This window comes from Hippoglossus stenolepis, chromosome 10, assembly GCF_022539355.2.
Source record: "Hippoglossus stenolepis isolate QCI-W04-F060 chromosome 10, HSTE1.2, whole genome shotgun sequence".
In the NCBI taxonomy this organism is placed as follows: Eukaryota; Metazoa; Chordata; class Actinopteri; order Pleuronectiformes; family Pleuronectidae; genus Hippoglossus; species Hippoglossus stenolepis.
This window is the reverse complement of record NC_061492.1, coordinates 26,589,654-26,601,701: the sequence shown is the minus strand read 5'-3', so window position 1 is coordinate 26,601,701 and position 12,048 is coordinate 26,589,654. Positions and strand designations below refer to the sequence as shown.

General features: G+C 46.8%; 24 non-coding genes across 24 annotated transcripts; all 24 read left to right on the top strand.

Moving 5' to 3' along the window:
• Positions 1 to 534: 534 nt before the first annotated feature.
• LOC124853436 lies at positions 535 to 646 on the top strand. Its single transcript, XR_007033778.1, has one exon. It is a non-coding gene; the product is annotated as a U5 spliceosomal RNA (small nuclear RNA).
• A 172-nt stretch (positions 647 to 818) lies between these two features.
• On the top strand, positions 819 to 1,000 carry LOC124853040. Its single transcript, XR_007033444.1, has one exon. It is a non-coding gene; the product is annotated as a U2 spliceosomal RNA (small nuclear RNA).
• Positions 1,001 to 1,497: 497 nt separating this feature from the next.
• LOC124853830 lies at positions 1,498 to 1,611 on the top strand. The gene has a single exon (XR_007034166.1). It is a non-coding gene; the product is annotated as a U5 spliceosomal RNA (small nuclear RNA).
• Positions 1,612 to 1,788: 177 nt separating this feature from the next.
• LOC124854425 lies at positions 1,789 to 1,979 on the top strand. The gene has a single exon (XR_007034669.1). It is a non-coding gene; the product is annotated as a U2 spliceosomal RNA (small nuclear RNA).
• A 498-nt stretch (positions 1,980 to 2,477) lies between these two features.
• LOC124853778 lies at positions 2,478 to 2,589 on the top strand. Its single transcript, XR_007034117.1, has one exon. It is a non-coding gene; the product is annotated as a U5 spliceosomal RNA (small nuclear RNA).
• A 174-nt stretch (positions 2,590 to 2,763) lies between these two features.
• LOC124852768 lies at positions 2,764 to 2,952 on the top strand. The gene has a single exon (XR_007033190.1). It is a non-coding gene; the product is annotated as a U2 spliceosomal RNA (small nuclear RNA).
• Positions 2,953 to 3,446: 494 nt separating this feature from the next.
• Positions 3,447 to 3,558, top strand: LOC124853405. Its single transcript, XR_007033748.1, has one exon. It is a non-coding gene; the product is annotated as a U5 spliceosomal RNA (small nuclear RNA).
• Positions 3,559 to 3,736: 178 nt separating this feature from the next.
• On the top strand, positions 3,737 to 3,924 carry LOC124852811. The gene has a single exon (XR_007033233.1). It is a non-coding gene; the product is annotated as a U2 spliceosomal RNA (small nuclear RNA).
• Positions 3,925 to 4,411: 487 nt separating this feature from the next.
• Positions 4,412 to 4,523, top strand: LOC124853948. Its single transcript, XR_007034263.1, has one exon. It is a non-coding gene; the product is annotated as a U5 spliceosomal RNA (small nuclear RNA).
• Positions 4,524 to 4,694: 171 nt separating this feature from the next.
• Positions 4,695 to 4,887, top strand: LOC124854154. The gene has a single exon (XR_007034402.1). It is a non-coding gene; the product is annotated as a U2 spliceosomal RNA (small nuclear RNA).
• Positions 4,888 to 5,387: 500 nt separating this feature from the next.
• On the top strand, positions 5,388 to 5,497 carry LOC124853666. Its single transcript, XR_007034006.1, has one exon. It is a non-coding gene; the product is annotated as a U5 spliceosomal RNA (small nuclear RNA).
• A 176-nt stretch (positions 5,498 to 5,673) lies between these two features.
• Positions 5,674 to 5,860, top strand: LOC124852745. Its single transcript, XR_007033168.1, has one exon. It is a non-coding gene; the product is annotated as a U2 spliceosomal RNA (small nuclear RNA).
• A 500-nt stretch (positions 5,861 to 6,360) lies between these two features.
• On the top strand, positions 6,361 to 6,471 carry LOC124853481. The gene has a single exon (XR_007033823.1). It is a non-coding gene; the product is annotated as a U5 spliceosomal RNA (small nuclear RNA).
• Positions 6,472 to 6,648: 177 nt separating this feature from the next.
• LOC124852747 lies at positions 6,649 to 6,838 on the top strand. The gene has a single exon (XR_007033170.1). It is a non-coding gene; the product is annotated as a U2 spliceosomal RNA (small nuclear RNA).
• Positions 6,839 to 7,336: 498 nt separating this feature from the next.
• On the top strand, positions 7,337 to 7,449 carry LOC124853330. Its single transcript, XR_007033673.1, has one exon. It is a non-coding gene; the product is annotated as a U5 spliceosomal RNA (small nuclear RNA).
• A 175-nt stretch (positions 7,450 to 7,624) lies between these two features.
• On the top strand, positions 7,625 to 7,814 carry LOC124852787. The gene has a single exon (XR_007033210.1). It is a non-coding gene; the product is annotated as a U2 spliceosomal RNA (small nuclear RNA).
• A 493-nt stretch (positions 7,815 to 8,307) lies between these two features.
• LOC124853501 lies at positions 8,308 to 8,417 on the top strand. Its single transcript, XR_007033843.1, has one exon. It is a non-coding gene; the product is annotated as a U5 spliceosomal RNA (small nuclear RNA).
• A 175-nt stretch (positions 8,418 to 8,592) lies between these two features.
• LOC124852842 lies at positions 8,593 to 8,781 on the top strand. Its single transcript, XR_007033263.1, has one exon. It is a non-coding gene; the product is annotated as a U2 spliceosomal RNA (small nuclear RNA).
• Positions 8,782 to 9,280: 499 nt separating this feature from the next.
• On the top strand, positions 9,281 to 9,391 carry LOC124853513. Its single transcript, XR_007033855.1, has one exon. It is a non-coding gene; the product is annotated as a U5 spliceosomal RNA (small nuclear RNA).
• Positions 9,392 to 9,567: 176 nt separating this feature from the next.
• LOC124852915 lies at positions 9,568 to 9,753 on the top strand. The gene has a single exon (XR_007033332.1). It is a non-coding gene; the product is annotated as a U2 spliceosomal RNA (small nuclear RNA).
• Positions 9,754 to 10,252: 499 nt separating this feature from the next.
• On the top strand, positions 10,253 to 10,364 carry LOC124853404. The gene has a single exon (XR_007033747.1). It is a non-coding gene; the product is annotated as a U5 spliceosomal RNA (small nuclear RNA).
• Positions 10,365 to 10,542: 178 nt separating this feature from the next.
• On the top strand, positions 10,543 to 10,731 carry LOC124852858. Its single transcript, XR_007033279.1, has one exon. It is a non-coding gene; the product is annotated as a U2 spliceosomal RNA (small nuclear RNA).
• Positions 10,732 to 11,227: 496 nt separating this feature from the next.
• Positions 11,228 to 11,338, top strand: LOC124853512. Its single transcript, XR_007033854.1, has one exon. It is a non-coding gene; the product is annotated as a U5 spliceosomal RNA (small nuclear RNA).
• A 177-nt stretch (positions 11,339 to 11,515) lies between these two features.
• LOC124853641 lies at positions 11,516 to 11,706 on the top strand. Its single transcript, XR_007033981.1, has one exon. It is a non-coding gene; the product is annotated as a U2 spliceosomal RNA (small nuclear RNA).
• Positions 11,707 to 12,048: the final 342 nt, after the last annotated feature.

The following is a 12,048-nucleotide window of genomic DNA, read 5'->3' as shown; positions in this document are numbered from 1 at the left end:
GACCTAGCATTGCAGTGCCGCTGGGAACGGTGCACTCTGTTCTTACCTTTAGAAACCAAACACTCAAACAATTGTCGCGTATCAAAAGTGAATTCTACACTGGCTCAATGAAACGAGGTAACGGCCTGGCACACACAAGTGTGTGAAACCGCCTGATGGCTCACTGCTTAGTGACGTGACCATGCACGGGGCCACAATGAGCTTGAACTGGATTCCAAATTGAGTTAGAAGCGTTTGTCAAGAATGGAAACTTGCTTTCACTCAAGATCTTCTGGGAGACTTGGTGAGAAACCAGAGTCAGCATTTTGGAAGAATGTAAGTGGTTCAGGGATGTATTGCTTAGGCAGGCTTAAAAGCCAATCACAGTAGTCAGGGCAGGAGGTAATAAAGACGTGTATAATTTTGGTTAGCAGATGGGGGCGGGTTGGGAATGTTGCATACTGGGATCTGACATGGAAAGCAAAAGAGGGCTCACCGTGAAGGTGGTGATCAGGACGAGAGGCTCCTCTGCTGCTCTCCAACAGAGGGCCATGCTGACTCTGGTTTCTCTTCATAACGCACAAGTCTTTCGCCTTTACTAAAGACTTCCGTGGAGAGGAACAAACATGAGTTGAATATATTTTTGCAGGCTTTATGTAGGCAGCCTTATGAAATTCTGAAAAGTCAAAGAGCTGTCTAGGTCAAGAAATCAAGCGCCACAAAGGAGAGCTTGGGCGGAGGATAAAGCAGCAGCCATTGTTATGCACACCTACGAACGGGGTACCACAACAAGTGAGATTTGTGCCAAGAGCTTGGCGTGGACATCCAACACTTGGGGCTTATCGCCGGCCTTTGGCTAAGATCAATGTAGTATCTGTTCTTATCAGTTTAATATCTGATATGTCCCTCTATATGAGGACTACAGAGCGATTTTTGGCATGAGGGCAGGTAATTTGGAGCTTGCTCCTTTCTCTCCACGCCGACCTAGCATTGCAGTGCCGCTGGGAACGGTGCACTCTGTTCTTACCTTGTAGAAAACCAAACACTCAAACAATTGTCGCGTATCAAAAAGTGAATTCTCACACTGGCTCAATGAAACTGAGGTAACGGCCTGGCACACACAAGTGTGTGAAACCGCTCTGATGGCTCACTGCTTAGTGACGTGACCATGCACGGGGGTCACAATGAGCTTGAACTGGACTCAAATTGAGTTAGAAGCGTTTGTCAAGAATGGAAACTTGCTTTCACTCAAGACCTTCTGGGAGACTTGGTGAGAAACCAGAGTCAGCATTTTGGAGCGAATGTAAGTGGTTCAGGGATGTATTGCTTAGGCAGGCTTAAAAGCCAATCACAGTAGTCAGGCAGGAGGTAATAAAGACGTGTATAATTTGGTGGCAGATGGGGGCGGTTGGGAATGTTGCTACTGGGATCTGACATGGAAAGCAAAGAGAGGCCTACCGTGAAGGTGGTGACTCAGACCGAGAGGCTCCTCTGCTGCTCTCCAACAGAGGGCCATGCTGACTCTGGGTTCTCTTCATAACGCACAAGTCTTTCTGCCTTTACTAAAGACTTCCGTGAGAGGAACAAACATGAGTTGAATGAATATTTTTGGCAGGCTTTGCTGTATGGCTGAGCCTTATGAAATTGTGAAAAGTCAAAGAGCTGTCTAGGTCAGGAAATCAAGCGCCACAAAGGAGAGCTTGGGCGGAGGTGATAAGCAGCAGCCATTGTTATGCACACCTACGAACGGGTACCACAACAAGTGAGATTTGTGCCAAGAGCTTGGCGTGGACATCCAACACTTGGGGCTTATCGCCTCGGCCTTTGGCTAAGATCAAGTGTAGTATCTGTTCTTATCAGTTTAATATCTGATATGTCTCCTATATGAGGACTACATATTAAGCAGATTTTTGGCATGAGGGGCAGAAATTTGGAGCTTGCTCCTTTCTCTCCACGCATCGACCTAGCATTGCAGTGCCGCTGGGAACGGTGCACTCTGTTCTTACCTTGTAGAAAACCAAACACTCAAACAATTGTCGCGTATCAAAAGTGAATTCTACACTGGCTCAATGAAAGTGAGGTAACGGCCTGGCACACACAAGTGTGTGAAACCGCTCTGATGGCTCACTGCTTAGTGACGTGACCATGCACGGGGTCACAATGAGCTTGAACTGGATTCCAAATTGAGTTAGAAGCGTTTGTCAAGAATGGAAACTTGCTTTCACTCAAGACCTTCTGGGAGACTTGGTGAGAAACCAGAGTCAGCATTTTGGAGCGAATGTAAGTGGTTCAGGGATGTATTGCTTAGGCAGGCTTAAAAGCCAATCACAGTAGTCAGGGCAGGAGGTAATAAAGACGTGTATAATTTTGGTTGGCAGATGGGGGCGGGTTGGGAATGTTGCATACTGGGATCTGACATGGAAAGCAAAGAGAGGCCTACCGTGAAGGTGGTGATCAGACCGAGAGGCTCCTCTGCTGCCTCCAACAGAGGGCCATGCTGACTTGGTTTCTCTTCATAACGCACAAGTCTTTCGCCTTTACTAAAGACTTCCGTGAGAGGAACAAACATGAGTTGAATATATTTTTGCAGGCTTTGCTGTATGGCTGAGCCTTATGAAATTGTGAAAAGTCAAAGAGCTGTCTAGGTCAGAAATCAAGCGCCACAAAGGAGAGCTTGGGCGGAGGTGATAAGCAGCAGCCATTGTTATGCACACCTACGAACGGGGTACCACAACAAGTGAGATTTGTGCCAAGAGCTTGGCGTGGACATCCAACACTTGGGGCTTATCGTTTCGGCCTTTTGGCTAAGATCATGTAGTATCTGTTCTTATCAGTTTAATATCTGATATGTCCTCTATATGAGGACTACATATTAAGCAGATTTTTGGCATGAGGGGCAGTAATTTGAGCTTGCTCCTTTCTCTCCACGCATCGACCTAGCATTGCAGTGCCGCTGGGAACGGTGCACTCTGTTCTTACCTTGTAGAAAACCAAACACTCAAACAATTGTCGCGTATCAAAAGTGAATTTACACTGGCTCAATGAAACTGAGGTAACGGCCTGGCACACACAAGTGTGTGAAACCGCTCTGATGGCTCACTGCTTAGTGACGTGACCATGCACGGGGTCACAATGAGCTTGAACTGGATTCCAAATTGAGTTAGAAGCGTTTGTCAAGAATGGAAACTTGCTTTCACTCAAGACCTTCTGGGAGACTGGTGAGAAACCAGAGTCAGCATTTTGGAGCGAATGTAAGTGGTTCAGGGATGTATTGCTTAGGCAGGCTTAAAAGCCAATCACAGTAGTCGGGCAGGAGGTAATAAAGACGTGTATAATTTTGTTGGCAGATGGGGGCGGTTGGGAATGTTGCATACTGGGATCTGACATGCGGAAAGCAAAGAGAGGCCTACCGAAGGTGGTGATCAGACCGAGAGGCTCCTCTGCTGCTCTCCAACAGAGGGCCATGCTGACTCTGGTTTCTCTTCATAACGCACAAGTCTTTCGCCTTTACTAAAGACTTCCGTGGAGAGGAACAAACATGAGTTGAATATATTTTTGGCAGGCTTTGCTGTATGGCTGAGCCTTATGAAATTGTGAAAAGTCAAAGAGCTGTCTAGGTCTGGAAATCAAGCGCCACAAAGGAGAGCTTGGGCGGAGGTGATAAGCAGCAGCCATTGTTATGCACACCTACGAACGGGTACCACAACAAGTGAGATTTGTGCCAAGAGCTTGGCGTGACATCCAACACTTGGGGCTTATCGCCCTCGGCCTTTGGCTAAGATCAAGTGTAGTATCTGTTCTTATCAGTTTAATATCTGATATGTCCTCTATATGAGGACTACATATTAGCAGATTTTTGGCATGAGGGGCAGAGTAATTGGAGCTTGCTCCTCTCTCCACGCATCGACCTAGCATTGCAGTGCCGCTGGGAACGGTGCACTCTGTTCTTACCTTGTAGAAAACCAAACACTCAAACAATTGTCGATCAAAAGTGAATTCTACACTGGCTCAATGAAACTGAGGTAACGGCCTGGCACACACAAGTGTGAAACCGCTCTGATGGCTCACTGCTTAGTGACGTGACCATGCACGGGGTCACAATGAGCTTGAACTGGATTCCAAATTGAGTTAGAAGCGTTTGTCAAGAATGGAAACTTGCTTTCACTCAAGACCTTCTGGGAGACTTGGTGAGAAACCAGAGTCAGCATTTTGGAGCGAATGTAAGTGGTTCAGGATGTATTGCTTAGCAGGCTTAAAAGCCAATCACAGTAGTCAGGGCAGGAGGTAATAAAGACGGTATAATTTGTTGGCAGATGGGGCGGTTGGGAATGTTGCATACTGGGATCTGACATGGAAAGCAAAGAGAGGCTACCGTGAAGGTGGTGACTGTGACCGAGAGGCTCCTCTGCTGCTCTCCAACAGAGGGCCATGCTGACTTGGTTTCTTTCATAACGCACAAGTCTTTCGGCTTTACTAAAGACTTCTGTGAGAGGAAACAAACATGAGTTGAATATATTTTTGGCAGGCTTTGCATGGCTGAGCCTTATGAAATTGTGAAAAGTCAAAGAGCTGTCTAGGTCAGGAAATCAAGCGCCACAAAGGAGAGCTTGGGCGGAGGTGATAAGCAGCAGCCATTGTTATGCACACCTACGAACGGGTACCACAACAAGTGAGATTTGTGCCAAGAGCTTGGCGTGGACATCCAACACTTGGGGCTTGTTATCCCGGCCTTTTGGCTAAGATCAAGTGTAGTATCTGTTCTTATCAGTTTAATATCTGATATGTCCTCTATATGAGGACTACATATTAAGCAGATTTTTGGCATGAGGGGCAGAAATTTGGAGCTTGCTCCTTTCTCTCCACGCATCGACCTAGCATTGCAGTGCCGCTGGGAACGGTGCACTCTGTTCTTACCTTGTAGAAAACCAAACACTAAAACAATTGTCGCGTATCAAAAGTGAATTCTACACTGGCTCAATGAAACTGAGGTAACGGCCTGGCACACACAAGTGTGTGAAACCGCTCTGATGGCTCACTGCTTAGTGACGTGACCATGCACGGGGTCACAATGAGCTTGAACTGGATTCCAAATTGAGTTAGAAGCGTTTGTCAAGAATGGAAACTTGCTTTCACTCAAGACCTTCTGGGAGACTTGGTGAGAAACCAGAGTCAGCATTTTGGAGCGAATGTAAGTGGTTCAGGGATGTATTGCTTAGGCAGGCTTAAAAGCCAATCACAGTAGTCAGGGCAGGAGGTAATAAAGACGTGTATAATTTTGGTTGGCAGATGGGGGCGGGTTGGGAATGTTGCATACTGGGATCTGACATGGAAAGCAAAGAGAGGCCTACCGTGAAGGTGGTGACTCAGACCGAGAGGCTCCTCTGCTGCTCTCCAACAGAGGGCCATGCTGACTCTGGTTTCTCTTCAAAACGCAAGTCTTTCGCCTTTTACTAAAGACTTCGTGGAGAGGAACAAACATGAGTTGAATATATTTTTGGCAGGCTTTGCTGTATGGCTGAGCCTTATGAAATTGTGAAAAGTCAAAGAGCTGTCTAGGTCAGAAATCAAGCGCCACAAAGGAGAGCTTGGGCGGAGGTGATACAGCAGCCATTGTTATGCACACCTACGAACGGGGTACCACAACAAGTGAGATTTGTGCCAAGAGCTTGGCGTGACATCCAACACTTGGGGCTTATCGCTTCGGCCTTTGGCTAAGATCATGTAGTATCTGTTCTTATCAGTTTAATATCTGATATGTCCTCTATATGAGGACTACATATTAAGCAGATTTTTGGCATGAGGGGCAGAAATTTGGAGCTTGCTCCTTTCTCTCCACGCATCGACCTAGCATTGCAGTGCCGCTGGGAACGGTGCACTCTGTTCTTACCTTGTAGAAAACCAAACACTCAAACAATTGTCGCGTATCAAAAGTGAATTCTACACTGGCTCAATGAAACTGAGGTAACGGCCTGGCACACACAAGTGTGTGAAACCGCTCTGATGGCTCACTGCTTAGTGACGTGACCATGCACGGGTCACAATGAGCTTGAACTGGATTCCAAATTGAGTTAGAAGCGTTTGTCAAGAATGGAAACTTGCTTTCACTCAAGACCTTCTGGGAGACTTGGTGAGAAACCAGAGTCAGCATTTTGGAGCGAATGTAAGTGGTTCAGGGATGTATTGCTTAGGCAGGCTTAAAAGCCAATCACAGTAGTCAGGGCAGGAGGTAATAAAGACGTGTATAATTTTGGTTGGCAGATGGGGGCGGGTTGGGAATGTTGCATACTGGGATCTGACATGCGGAAAGCAAAGAGAGGCCTACCGTGAAGGTGGTGACCAGACCGAGAGGCTCCTCTGCTGCTCTCCAACAGAGGGCCATGCTGACTCTGGTTTCTTCATAACGCACAAGTCTTTCGCCTTTTACTAAAGACTTCCGTGGAGAGGAACAAACATGAGTTGAATATATTTTTGGCAGGCTTTGCTGTATGGCTGAGCCTTATGAAATTGTGAAAAGTCAAAGAGCTGTCTAGGTCAGAAATCAAGCGCCACAAAGGAGAGCTTGGGCGGAGGTGATAAGCAGCAGCCATTGTTATGCACACCTACGAACGGGGTACCACAACAAGTGAGATTTGTGCCAAGAGCTTGGCGTGGACATCCAACACTTGGGGCTTATCGCCTCGGCCTTTTGGCTAAGATCAAGTGTAGTATCTGTTCTTATCAGTTTAATATCTGATATGTCCTCTATATGAGGACTACATATTAGCAGATTTTTGGCATGAGGGGCAGAAATTTGGAGCTTGTCCTTTCTCTCCACGCATCGACCTAGCATTGCAGTGCCGCTGGGAACGGTGCACTCTGTTCTTACCTTGTAGAAAACCAAACACTCAAACAATTGTCGCGTATCAAAAGTGAATTCTACACTGGCTCAATGAAACTGAGGTAACGGCCTGGCACACACAAGTGTGTGAAACCGCTCTGATGGCTCACTGCTTAGTGACGTGACCATGCACGGGTCACAATGAGCTTGAACTGGATTCCAAATTGAGTTAGAAGCGTTTGTCAAGAATGGAAACTTGCTTTCACTCAAGACCTTCTGGGAGACTTGGTGAGAAACCAGAGTCAGCATTTTGGAGCGAATGTAAGTGGTTCAGGGATGTATTGCTTAGGCAGGCTTAAAAGCCAATCACAGTAGTCAGGCAGGAGGTAATAAAGACGTGTATAATTTTGGTTGGCAGATGGGGCGGGTTGGGAATGTTGCATACTGGGATCTGACATGCGGAAAGCAAAGAGAGGCCTACCGTGAAGGTGGTGATCAGACCGAGAGGCTCCTCTGCTGCTCTCCAACAGAGGGCCATGCTGACTCTGGTTTCTCTTCATAACGCACAAGTCTTTCGCCCTTTACTAAAGACTTCCGTGGAGAGGAACAAACATGAGTTGAATATATTTTTGGCAGGCTTTGCTGTATGGCTGAGCCTTATGAAATTGTGAAAAGTCAAAGAGCTGTCTAGGTCAGGAAATCAAGCGCCACAAAGGAGAGCTTGGGCGGAGGTGATAGCAGCAGCCATTGTTATGCACACCTACGAACGGGTACCACAACAAGTGAGATTTGTGCCAAGAGCTTGGCGTGACATCCAACACTTGGGGCTTATCGCCTCGGCCTTTTGGCTAAGATCAAGTGTAGTATCTGTTCTTATCAGTTTAATATCTGATATGTCCTCTATATGAGGACTACATATTAAGCAGATTTTTGGCATGAGGGGCAGTAATTTGGAGCTTGTCCTTTCTCTCCACGCATCGACTAGCATTGCAGTGCCGCTGGGAACGGTGCACTCTGTTCTACCTTGTAGAAAACCAAACACTCAAACAATTGTCGCGTATCAAAAGTGAATTCTACACTGGCTCAATGAAACTGAGGTAACGGCCTGGCACACACAAGTGTGTGAAACCGCTCTGATGGCTCACTGCTTAGTGACGTGACCATGCACGGGTCACAATGAGCTTGAAATGGATTCCAAATTGAGTTAGAAGCGTTTGTCAAGAATGGAAACTTGCTTTCACTCAAGACCTTCTGGGAGACTTGGTGAGAAACCAGAGTCAGCATTTTGGAGCGAATGTAAGTGGTTCAGGGATGTATTGCTTAGGCAGGCTTAAAAGCCAATCACAGTAGTCAGGGCAGGAGGTAATAAAGACGTATTAATTTTGGTTGGCAGATGGGGGGTTGGGAATGTTGCATACTGGGATCTGACATGGAAAGCAAAGAGAGGCCTACCGTGAAGGTGGTGATCAGACCGAGAGGCTCCTCTGCTGCTCTCCAACAGAGGGCCATGCTGACTCTGGTTTCTCTTCATAACGCACAAGTCTTTCGCCTTTACTAAAGACTTCCGTGGAGAGGAACAAACATGAGTTGAATATTTTTGGCAGGCTTTGCTGTATGGCTGAGCCTTATGAAATTGTGAAAAGTCAAAGAGCTGTCTAGGTCAGAAATCAAGCGCCACAAAGGAGAGCTTGGGCGGAGGTGATAAGCAGCAGCCATTGTTATGCACACCTACGAACGGGTACCACAACAAGTGAGATTTGTGCCAAGAGCTTGGCGTGACATCCAACACTTGGGGCTTATCGCCTCGCCCTTTGGCTAAGATCAAGTGTAGTATCTGTTCTTATCAGTTTAATATCTGATATGTCCTCTATATGAGGACTACATATTAAGCAGATTTTTGGCAGAGGGGCAGAAATTTGGAGCTTGTCCTTTCTCTCCACGCATCGACCTAGCATTGCAGTGCCGTTGGGAACGGTGCACTCTGTTCTTACCTTGTAGAAAACCAAACACTCAAACAATTGTCGCGTATCAAAAGTGAATTCTACACTGGCTCAATGAAACTGAGGTATCGGCCTGGCACACACAAGTGTGAAACCGCTCTGATGGCTCACTGCTTAGTGACGTGACCATGCACGGGGTCACAATGAGCTTGAACTGGATTCCAAATTGAGTTAGAAGCGTTTGTCAAGAATGGAAACTTGCTTTCACTCAAGACCCTCTGGGAGACTTGGTGAGAAACCAGAGTCAGCATTTTGGAGCGAATGTAAGTGGTTCAGGGATGTATTGCTTAGGCAGGCTTAAAAGCCAATCACAGTAGTCAGGGCAGGAGGTAATAAAGACGTGTATAATTTTGGTTGGCAGATGGGGGCGGGTTGGGAATGTTGCATACTGGGATCTGACATGGAAAGCAAAGAGAGGCCTACCGTGAAGGTGGTGATCAGACCTCGAGAGGCTCCTCTGCTGCTCTCCAACAGAGGGCCATGCTGACTCTGGTTTCTCTTCATAACGCACAAGTCTTTCGCCTTTACTAAAGACTTCCGTGGAGAGGAACAAACATGAGTTGAATATATTTTGGCAGGCTTTGCTGTATGGCTGAGCCTTATGAAATTGTGAAAAGTCAAAGAGCTGTCTAGGTCAGAAATCAAGCGCCACAAAGGAGAGCTTGGGCGGAGGTGATAAGCAGCAGCCATTGTTATGCACACCTACGAACGGGGTACCACAACAAGTGAGATTTGTGCCAAGAGCTTGGCGTGACATCCAACACTTGGGGCTTATCGCCTCGGCCTTTGGCTAAGATCATGTAGTATCTGTTCTTATCAGTTTAATATCTGATATGTCCTCTATATGAGGACTACATATTACAGATTTTGGCATGAGGGGCAGAAATTTGGAGCTTGTTCCTTTCTCTCCACGCATCGACCTAGCATTGCAGTGCCGCTGGGAACGGTGCACTCTGTTCTTACCTTGTAGAAAACCAAACACTCAAACAATTGTCGCGTATCAAAAGTGAATTCTACACTGGCTCAATGAAACTGAGGTAACGGCCTGGCACACACATGTGTGAAACCGCCTGATGGCTCACTGCTTAGTGACGTGACCATGCACGGGGTCACAATGAGCTTGAACTGGATTCCAAATTGAGTTAGAAGCGTTTGTCAAGAATGGAAACTTGCTTTCACTCAAGACCTTCTGGGAGACTTGGTGAGAAACCAGAGTCAGCATTTTGGAGCGAATGTAAGTGGTTCAGGGATGTATTGCTTAGGCAGGCTTAAAAGCCAATCACAGTAGTCAGGGCAGGAGGTAATAAAGACGTGTATAATTTTGCTTGGCAGATGGGGGCGGGTTGGGAATGTTGCATACTGGGATCTGACATGCGGAAAGCAAAGAGAGGCCTACCGTGAAGGTGGTGACCTGACGCGAGAGGCTCCTCTGCTGCTCTCCAACAGAGGGCCATGCTGACTCTGGTTTCTCTTCATAACGCACAAGTCTTTCGCCTTTACTAAAGACTTCCGTGGAGAGGAACAAACATGAGTTGAATATATTTTTGGCAGGCTTTGCTGTATGGCTGAGCCTTATGAAATTGTGAAAAGTCAAAGAGCTGTCTAGGTCAGAAATCAAGCGCCACAAAGGAGAGCTTGGGCGGAGGTGATAAGCAGCAGCCATTGTTATGCACACCTACGAACGGGTACCACAACAAGTGAGATTTGTGCCAAGAGCTTGGCGTGGACATCCAACACTTGGGGCTTATCGCTCGGCCTTTTGGCTAAGATCAATGTAGTATCTGTTCTTATCAGTTTAATATCTGATATGTCCTCTCTATAGGAGGACTACATATTAAGCAGATTTTTGGCATGAGGGGCAGAAATTTGAGCTTGCTCCTTTCTCTCCACGCATCGACCTAGCATTGCAGTGCCGCTGGGAACGGTGCACTCTGTTCTTACCTTGTAGAAAACCAAACACTCAAACAATTGTCGCGTATCAAAAGTGAATTCTACACTGGCTCAATGAAACTGAGGTACGCGGCCTGGCACACACAAGTGTGTGAAACCGCTCTGATGGCTCACTGCTTAGTGACGTGACCATGCACGGGTCACAATGAGCTTGAACTGGATTCCAAATTGAGTTAGAAGGTTTGTCAAGAATGGAAACTTGCTTTCACTCAAGACCTTCTGGGAGACTTGGTGAGAAACCAGAGTCAGCATTTTGGAGCGAATGTAAGTGGTTCAGGGATGTATTGCTTAGGCAGGCTTAAAAGCCAATCACAGTAGTCAGGGCAGGAGGTAATAAAGACGTGTATAATTTTGGTTGGCAGATGGGGCGGGTTGGGAATGTTGCATACTGGGATCTGACATGAAAGCAAAGAGAGGCCTACCGTGAAGGTGGTGATCAGACCGAGAGGCTCCTCTGCTGCTCTCCAACAGAGGGCCATGCTGACTCTGGTTTCTCTTCATAACGCACAAGTCTTTCGCCTTTACTAAAGACTTCCGTGGAGAGGAACAAACATGAGTTGAATATATTTTGGCAGGCTTTGCTGTATGGCTGAGCCTTATGAAATTGTGAAAAGTCAAAGAGCTGTCTAGGTCAGAAATCAAGAAGCCACAAAGGAGAGCTTGGGCGGAGGTGATACAGCAGCCATTGTTATGCACACCTACGAACGGGGTACCACAACAAGTGAGATTTGTGCCAAGAGCTTGGCGTGACATCCAACACTTGGGGCTTATCGCTTCTCGGCCTTTGGCTAAGATCAAGTGTAGTATCTGTTCTTATCAGTTTAATATCTGATATGTCCTCTATATGAGGACTACATATTAAGCAGATTTTTGGCATGAGGGGCAGAAATTTGGAGCTTGCTCCTTTCTCTCCACGCATCGACCTAGCATTGCAGTGCCGCTGGGAACGGTGCACTCTGTTCTACCTTGTAGAAAACCAAACACTCAAACAATTGTCGCGTATCAAAAGTGAATTCTACACTGGCTCAATGAAAGTGAGGTATCGGCCTGGCACACACAAGTGTGAAACCGCTCTGATGGCTCACTGCTTAGTGACGTGACCATGCACGGGTCACAATGAGCTTGAACTGGATTCCAAATTGAGTTAGAAGCGCTTGTCAAGAATGGAAACTTGCTTTCACTCAAGACCTTCTGGGAGACTTGGTGAGAAACCAGAGTCAGCATTTTGGAGCGAATGTAAGTGGTTCAGGGATGTATTGCTTAGGCAGGCTTAAAAGCCAATCACAGTAGTCAGGCAGGAGG